The sequence below is a fragment of the Pipistrellus hanaki genome, assembly GCF_964339955.1.
Source record: "Pipistrellus hanaki genome assembly, chromosome: 9".
NCBI lineage: Eukaryota > Metazoa > Chordata > Mammalia > Chiroptera > Vespertilionidae > Pipistrellus > Pipistrellus hanaki.
In genome coordinates, this window is record NC_140511.1 from 77,417,230 (window position 1) to 77,426,509 (window position 9,280).

A 9,280-nucleotide genomic window follows, 5' to 3' on the forward strand; every position below is an offset into this window, starting at 1 on the left:
TTTGCCTCCCACCCCCACCCCCCACCCCACCCAGCCCATGCTGAGGCCCATAGGCTGGCAGAGCCTGGGCTGACCCACGCCCCGCCCTCCCCCCAGCTCCGGGCACACAGGCCGCGGAGAGCAACTGGGGGACGGGGGGCAGAGAACAAGGGAGAAAGCTCCGATGCCACCTCCGTCCTCAGGTGCCCCTGCCCCCCCCCTGACCACAGGGCCTCCCCCCTCCCCCCCCCGTCACCCCCAGACCCAAGCGCCAGCCTTGCAACCTGTGCACCGTTTGGGACACACCCCACTGAACACGGGACACACACCGCTGAACATGGGACCCAAGCCCACTGAACACGGGACTGAACACGGGATTGAACATGGGACACACCTCACTGAACACGGAATGCACCCCCACTGAACAGGGGACTGAACACGGGACACACCCCGCTGAACATGGAATGCACCCTGCTGAACTCGGGACACAGCCCTGCTGAACATGGGACACTCCTCACTGAACACAGGACACACCCCACTGAACACAGGACACACCCCACTGAACACAGAACATACCCCGCTGAACATGGGACCCTCCTCACTGAACATGGGACACTCCTCGCTGAACATGGGACACTCCTCGCTGAACATGGCCGTCTACCAGCACCTACATCTGCATTTGCTAAGTCTGCAGCTGTGATCTTGCAGGACTTGGTCCGGGGCATCCCACTGCCTCCGGTTTGCTTATGTCTGCCCCCTCACTCTGTGCCGTGTCTCCCCCCCAACTCTGTGCCATGTCTGCCCCCCAACTCTGTGCCGTGTCTGCCCCCCTCTCTGGATCGGGGTCCCTTGTGCTGTGTCTGCCCCCTCTCTGGATCGGGGTTCCCTATGCTGTGTCTGCCCCCCTCTCTGGATAGGGGTCCCCTGTGCTGTGTCTGCCCTCCTCTCTGGATCGGGGTCCCCTGTGCTGTGTCTGCCCCCCTCTCTGGATAGGGGTCCCCTGTGCTGTGTCTGCCCCCCTCTCTGGATCGGGGTCCCCTGTGCTGTGTCTGCCCCCCTCTCTGGATCGGGGTCCCCTGTGCTGTGTCTGCCCCCCTCTCTGGATCGGGGTCCCCTGTGCCGTGTCTGCCCCCCTCTCTGGATCGGGGTCCCCTGTGCTGTGTCTGCCCCCCTCTCTGAAGCGAAGTCCCCTCTGCTGTGTCTGTCCCCATCTCTGGAGCGGGGTTCCCAGGAGGCATGATCCCATTTTTCATTTTCTCGCCCCTCTTCTGAAAACTCTTACAAAATCCAAATAAGCAAAAGGAAACGGCACTCCCACGGAGCTGCGTCACGGTCTGACCGCGGGGCCTCCCTCGGGGCCTCATGGGAAAGCTGGCGCCAGGTGGACACTAAGCAGGCAGGTAAGCCCGTCCCAGGACCAGGGAGCGCTGCCCCCTCCTGCCCGGCGGGACCCCAGCGATCACCGGTGGCCCCTGGAGATGAGCCGCTCCCGCTCAGCCCGCCGCCGGCGGGGCCCGCCCCCCGGAGGAATGCACCGCCCCACGGACAGGAAGTCCCAGCCAAAGTCAACACATTCCCCAAAGTTTGGAACTCGCTGTTTACCGTCGCTCTTCCCCTCGCTGGTTTCTGGTAGAGATAAGATCAGCTTATGAAACAGGACTCCTTCAAACCGCAAATCCCGGGGAATGGGTGCCTCTCACAGGTGACACATCTCAAGATGTGATTGTGTGGCAATTATATCAATGCTGATGAATGTTAAATATTAACAGATCCCCAGAAGAGTATCTTTTGATGTTGAACATCATAGAACAAGAATTTCAGACTGACCCTAGCCGGTGTGGCTCAGTGGGTAGAGCGGCAGCCTGCGGACTGAAGGGTTCTGAGTTCGATTCCGGCCACGGGCACATACTTCACTGGGTTGCGGCCTCGATTCCCAGGGGGGGCGTGCAGGAGGCAGCCAATCAATGATTCTCTCTCATCATTGATGTTTCTATCTCTCTCTCCCTCTCCCTTCCTCTCTGAAATCAATTTTAAAAATGTATTATTTTTGCCGGGACCGCTTTGGCTCAGTGGATAGAGCGTCGGCCTGCAGACTGAAAGGTCCCGGGTTTGATTCTGGTCAAGGGCATGTACCTTGGTTGCGGGCACATCCCCAGTAGGGGGTGTGCAAGAGGCAGCTGATCAATGATTCTCTCTCATTGATCTTTCTAACTCTCTATCCCTCTCTCTTCCTCTCTGTGAAAAATCAATAAAATATATATTTTTTTAAATGTATTATTTTTAAATTTACTTTATTGGTATTTTACAGAGAGGAAGGGAGAGAGAGTTAGAAACATCGACCAGCTGCCTCCAGCACACTCCCCATCTGGGATGTGCTCGCAACCCAGGTACATGCCCTTCACCGGAATCAAACCTGGGATCTTTCAGCCCGCAGGCCAATGCTCTACTCACTGAGCCAAACCAGCTAGGGCAATAGAAAAATATTAAAAAAAAAAAAAAAAAAAAGAATTTCAGACTGTACCCCCAGTGACTGGTAACTTTGAAGAAAACCATAAAACCATATGCCTAAAGAAATGTATTGAGTGGCGTGTTAAACATGACATTTCCATGGCCCTGGCCGGGTCGCTCAGCTGGTTGGAGCGGCGTCCTCGAACATGAACCAAGGTTGTGGGTTCCATCCCCGGTCAGGGCACAAGCAAGCATCAGCCATGAAATGCATCGCTAAGGGAACAACATGGTGCTGCTTCTCCCTTCCTCTCCCTAAAACCAGTAACAAGAAATAACGCCGTCTTTCCTTTTGTGGACGAAGAGAGAGAAACAGAGGAGGGAGTGAGGAAGGAGGGAAGGAAGAGCTGAGGCTCTGGGGCCCCTCACCAGGCCCCTCACCTCGGGAGGCAGCCAGGAAGCTCAGAGCCAGGAAGCCGGACGGCAGCTCTCCCCGGGCCCGGACCAGAGCGGCGGGAGGAACCAGGACGCACAGACGCTCACAGACGTTTATTGGAGGGCACGTGGGGCAATCACCGCCGAGGCCCCGTGACACACAGTCCCCTCGGGAGGGAGGGACGCAGGGTGGCGCTGGCGGCCGGCGCCCAGGAGCTGCAGGTGTGGGGAGCGTTGGCAGGAGTGCTGGACGGTCACAGCCCCGCCTTCGAGGGAGCGGCCGGCTACCCGCGGCTAAGGCCCTGCAAAGCAACAGCAGATGGTCACCCACACATGAGTGCCGCCCGCAGCCCGAGGCTGTGTCACCCCCCCAGGCTGGGGACCCTGCCTGGGGAGGGGCAGGGAAGGGCCTTGGCCCAGTGTGGGGCCCGCCACACCTCCCCCTGCACGCGGTCCAGCAGGGAGAGGGCGGGAAGGAAGCTGGGGCAAGCCAGAGCGTGACCCCTGGGTGCCCCCGACAAGGGTGCGCCCAGAAGAGGACACTGTGTCCGCGGGAACATGAGAGGGAAGAGAGGGGGGCCGGGGGGCGGGGGAAGAGGCCCCGTGGCTCTGACAGTGGACCAGTGCTGGCACGTCCCCACACCAAGCTCCCCTTCTCTCTGTTTCACCCGCCCCGGGAACTGGTGCCCAGGCCTCAGGTCCTCCGCCTCCCTGCCACTCCCGTCACCTCCTCTGCACCCACCTCCACCCACCCCCGGGACCTGGGGCTGCCCTCCTCCCGGCCTCCTGGCCTCCTGGCCTCAGGCTGGCACGTCCCAGGAGGGTGTGCTCCCGGGCTCCCCCCCACTCCCCCCGCTCAAGGACACCCCGGGCTTCGTGTATTCTGAAAGTGTATATTTGGCCAGGTGTATTTTTAAACCTGCTTCCTTTTGTATTTGTTTGTTTGTGAAGGGGGTGGGGGGGCGATGGAGAGAGAGACTGGTGGTTCTGCTGTGTGTGCGCTCACTGGCTGCTCCTTGCCTGAGCCCTGATGGGGGTCGAACGCGAAACCTTCGCTCATCAGGACCATGCTCAGCCGCCAGGCCGCCCGCCAGGGCCTGCCGGACCGTCTCCCACAGACACCGTCTCCGAGGCGGAGGCTTGCCTCTCTCTGGGAAGGGACACGTGCAGTTTTGCTGAAGTCCCATGCAGTGGTCGGCAAACTGCGTCTCGCGAGCCACAGGCGGCTCTTTGGCCCCTGGAGTGTCCTAACGCCACTTCTTCAGAACAGACCCGCCCAGGCCGAAAACAGGCTTCTGTGCATGGGCCACGGAGTTTCCGTCGCACTGTCCGTGCGCGCCCACACGTGGCATTTTGTGGAAGAGCCACACTCCAGGGGCCAAGAGCCGCATGTGGCTCTCGAGCCGCGGTTTGCCGACCACGGTTTTTGTGTGTGCTTTCAGGATCCTATGTAATAAGGATGTAACGTGCAAATGGTCCTCATGCCATGACATGTAACGACCGACCAGGTCACGGATCAGCAGGAGGGCGGCAGCGAGCTGCTGGCACAGGGATCGTGCGCGGGGCTACTCGCTGTTCTAGGAGGGTGCGCCCACCCCAGGGCCCTGAAGACACTCTGTTCATTTCTCTCTTAGTTGTATTTTCCAGTTCCGACAGACGCTCGTGTCTTTCTGTGTTAGTGAGGTGTGCGGGACAGGGGTTGGACCATCAGGCTTCACCGGGCGCTCCCCCATCCTTCCCGGCCCCCCAGCACCACCCACCCTGATCGCAGCGCACAGCCCCCCACGCCTCCTCCCTGCCCTCCTCCTGCCCGCCGGAGGCCGGAGGGAACGTGGGGGTGGCTGAGGTGAGTCAGAGCTTTCTGAAGCTTGACCAGGACTGCAGATACAATCTAGTGCAGCCCCCTCATTGCACTTTGCAGAGGAGGAAACAGGAGGGAGGACATGTCAGAGCCAAGTGTGGGGGGAGGGGCCACAAGTGCCAGGCCAAACAGGAAGTCGAGCCCCAGGGCCCAAGGCAGACTGTCCTGTGCCCACTCCCGGCTCCCTCTGAGCTGCATGTACCTTCCAGAGTAGGGGTGTCGAACTCAATCAGAGAAGGGGCCAAAATCTAAAATCCAGCCTAAATCGCGGGCCGAATGGTTTACTGAACAGTCATAAACTGACAATGTCATAAACTGACAGCGGAGTGCAGTGATGACAGCGCGGTGCGGGCCACATTGCAAGGCCTGGCGGGCTCGATTTGGCCCGCGGGCCTTGTGTTTGACACATGTGTTCCAGAGCAACCAGGCCGATCGGGGTCAGCCCCCCTCCAGGCAGCCCTGGCACAAGCGCGGCCCTCCCCGGGAGGCCCCCTCCCCCCCCCGGGGGCCGCCAGGGTCAGGGAGGGCACCCCCTCCGACGGGTGCTGCAGGGTGACTAACGCGGTGGCCACGTCTGAGCTCCATCCTATAATCAGGAGGGAACTGCCGGCCATGCCCGGCCGCACAGGCTCAGCAGAGGAGGGAGAGCAGCAGGGACCGCGGGCCAGAGGGGGCTGGTGTCTTGTCTGTCCCGCCCTGTCCTTGAGCCACAGGCCACGGGCCCCCCCGGGCAGCCAGGAGCCCCCGCCAGAGCCCCCCAGTTACGGTGGGTGTTAACACCTGTGAGCCCTTATCACGCGTGAGACGTGTTCTAAACGCCCACAAACAATGCACGAGGTCCACCCCAGCCTCCGAAGGGCATGCAGACACAGCGCGGGAACCATGGCCAAGCAGCAGGTGCTCTCCCGAGCCTCTGTGAGGGGTCACAGGCAGACAAACCCCCACCCCTCGCTTCTCGCCAGCATCGGCTCCCCCAGCGTCACCATCAGACATGCGTGGAGACCCCCATTGTGTGTAAAAACCCAAGATTTCAGTGGGTCAGCCTGCCCGGCGTGGCTCTGTGGCTGAGCATCAACTCATGAACCAGGAGGTCATGGCTTTATTCCTGGTCAAGGGCACAGGCCCAGGTTTCAGGCTCCATCCCCAGTGGGGGGAGTGCAGGAGGCAGTTGATCAGTGATTCTCTCTCATCATTGATGTTTCTCTCTATCTCCCTCTCCCTTCCTCTCTGAAATCAATAAAAATATTTTTTTAAGAAAGATTTTGGCGGGACATGATGACCATCTCTATTTTACTGGCAATGAACTTGCTTCAATGCTTGTTAGAAAAATGCCAGGTTTTGTTCATGTAGTAACATAACAATGTCTTTTTAACTCAATGTAAGGTTTTAAAAGTAAATTCATTTAAAGAGATCTATTAAACAAACTAGAGGCTCGTTGCATGAAGATTCGTGCAATAGGCCTTCCTTCCCCTGGCCACCGGCACCCGGGACCTGGGCCGCAGCGGAGCCAAGCCTTCAGCCTTCAGTCTTCTTTCTTCCCTCCGTGTATGCATATGCAAATTAACCTACCATTTTGTGGGGTTTTTGTTCATTTGCATACTCACTCCTGATTGGCTGGTGGGCGTCGCGGAGGTACAGTCAATTTGCACCCTTTTTCTTTTATTAGTGTAGATGGTATAAGAATGTGGCAGAAATAGCAATGAGGGCTCTTGAGTGACAAGCCTGGCCAGCCACTCCGTCCTGGTCTCATCTACTCTGTTCGTTCCAACCAGGGCCGTGCCACCCCCTGGCTCCTCTCACTCCCACCTGCCGTTTTCTCAATAAAAACATCCTCTTTCTCAGGAAAACCCTATAGGCCTGAGGCTCACAGTCCCATAACCCCTCGGCTTCTCCGGCCCCTTTCCACGCGACTCCCTCGCCATGGGGTCCGCTCTGCTTTCTGATGACGAATGAGAAGCCAGGCCGGCGAGCCTCCTGGAATCCACAAGGGCAGGCCCAGTGCGAAGAGAGAACGAATGAGGAAACCCCGCCCCGTCCTTGGCCCCTGTCCTGGGCGCCGCCCCAGCTGGCGCCCTCAGCTGCAGGTCCCTCCTGGGCTCCCCGGGAGCCGGCTGGGCCTGGCCCTGAGCTCAAGAACCCCCCGCTGTGCGCTCCTGCGGGGGCAGCGCAGCGCGGCGTGGCCTCGTGGCCCCCGATCTCCGGCTCACAGCGAGTGCGTGGGCGCCAGGGCCCCTGCGCCCACCGGCCTCAGAGGAGCCAGTGGTACACGGAGAACCGTCCTCCCCGGGCCCAGAGGGGCCGCTCAGACTAACACTCAACAACAGCAATAACAATATCACGAAGGAGATGGGGCTTGCTGCAGGCCCAGAGAGAACCACGGACAGCAGGCTGGGGCTCGAAGGGGCCGGTCACTGTCCCCGATCCTCAGAGGACACGCACCAAAGCCAGGTGCCGGCCAGCGCGTCCTCCCCGCCCGCCGTGCCCAGCTGGGCGGCCGCGGCCAGGAAGCGGCTTGTTGGGGGCATTGTTCTCTCTCAGAAGCGGATCTGGAAAGCAGAAGGAAACTGGAAACAACCGCACGATGAATATCAGAGGCTCCTTTCTCCCGCGGCGGCCGGAGGCTCAGCGGAGGCGCCCCACCCAGCAGCTGCCCCGTCCAGGGCGTCCCCTCCCTCCCCGCGGGAAGGGCTGGGCCCGCCTCGCTCACGCGTCCCCATTGATCCCCAGGCCGGGTCCTTTCTGCAGGGACGCGGGGCTCACCGAGGGCCCGGCCGCCCCTGAGGCCCCGTCCACCGGGCATGGAGGCCATCGCCAAGGAACTGCTCCCGGCATGGTGCACACTCACCCACTGAGCCCCAGCCCCGAGGCCGGCCGCCCCCGGCTGGATGGGCACCTCTGAGGGCACCAAAGGGCCTCTCCTCGCCTCTTACACATCAGCCCCCCAGGGCGGTCAGGGGACCAGCCCGGAGCCCCCCTAAGTCAAAGCCCCCTCCCCCGCCCTCGCCTCGCCGCCAGAGGGGGTGGCCCAGGGGGACGTGTCACTCAGGATGCACCCGTGAGATGGCGGGAGGTGCTGGGGGCCATCAGGCGCTTGGCGGAGGGCACAGCAGTCTCCGCACTCTGTCAGGACCGTCCGCACAGAACGTTTCCTAAAAATGCACTTGGTTCCCCATGGGGCTATTAGTCATCTTAACATGATACGGCGTTTTCACCTTTTCCCCCTCCTCCCCCTCCTTCCTCTCCTACTCCCCCTCCTCTTTCCCTCTCCTACTCCCCCTCCTCCCCTCCTCTTTCCCCTCCTCCTCCCCTCCTCCCCTCCTCCCCCTCCTTCCTCTCCTCCTCCTCCTCCCTCTCCTACTCCTCCTCTTCTCCCTCCTCTTTCCCTTCCTCCTCCCTCTCCTTCCCCTCTTCTCCCTCCTCTTTCCCTTCCTCCTCCCTCTCCTTCTCTCCCTCCCTCTTCTCCCTCCTCTTTCCCCTCCTCCTCCCCTTCTCCTTTCCCTCTTCCTCCCCCCTCCTCCTCCTCCTCCCTCCTCCTCCCCTTTTTCCTCCTCTTTTCCCTCCTCCTCCCCTCCTCCTCCCCCTCCTCTCCCTCCTCCTCTTCTCCCTCCTCTTTCCCCTCCTCCTCCCCCTCCTCTTCTCCCTCCTCCTTCCCCACCAGACAGTCATGTAAATCCTTACTGATAAGATTGTCTGTTATTGGAATTGCCTGCCTGAGGGCTACAGGTGTATCCCAAACTGAGTAAAAGGACAGCGAGGCCTGAGCCCAAGCAGAGTACCTCCTCTCGCATTGGCCCCCCAATTTCCAAATTATTATTTCTTGTCTTGTTTCTGCCATTTGCACACGGCCCTTCTCCAGAGCCCGAACCCGGAACCACGCAGAATGTAGGACTTCACATTCATTCACTGCAAATTCCTAGTCTTCCCCCCTCCTCCTTCTACTCAGTCAGACTCTCACAGGGGCCAGGGACAGGCAGGTCAGGCACCCCAGGTGATTTTGGGGTTGCCTGACCTGCCGGCTCCTTCATTAACCCTGACCAGTCCCACCAGGGAAGTCCGACAGGCCCTGACGAGAAGCATGGGTAGGGAACCAGCCCTCTTGTGGGGCCTGGGGGCGTTCCCGAGACTTGGGGCTCCCAGCGCTATCTATGACCGGGAGAGCCCAGGACGAGCCCAGGACGAGCCGGGTGGTTGGCTATCCCGGTCCCCCTCCAACCCGCACGGGAGAGGGGGCAGGGGCTCCGGGCCCCCGGGAGAGGGGCTCCTCTGGGTGTCGGGGTATCTGGCGGGATGGAGCTGGCATGCGCCACGAAGGCACTTGGCTTGAAGTGGGCGTGGGCGGCTGCTGGGATTTCACAACATGAAGCCAGCCCACAGGGAACTGACTCAGGCTCTGGAAGAGTCCAGCTTCCCCAGGCTGCCCCCCAAACCTACCCTGGCCACCCACCCTGCGCCTGCCCTGCGCTGACCTGCTCCCACAGAGTCAGGGGGGTCACCCCGGCGGAGGTGGGGGGGAGATAGTGAGAATCACGGGGTGTCAAACCAGGAAGTGTCCTGGAGATC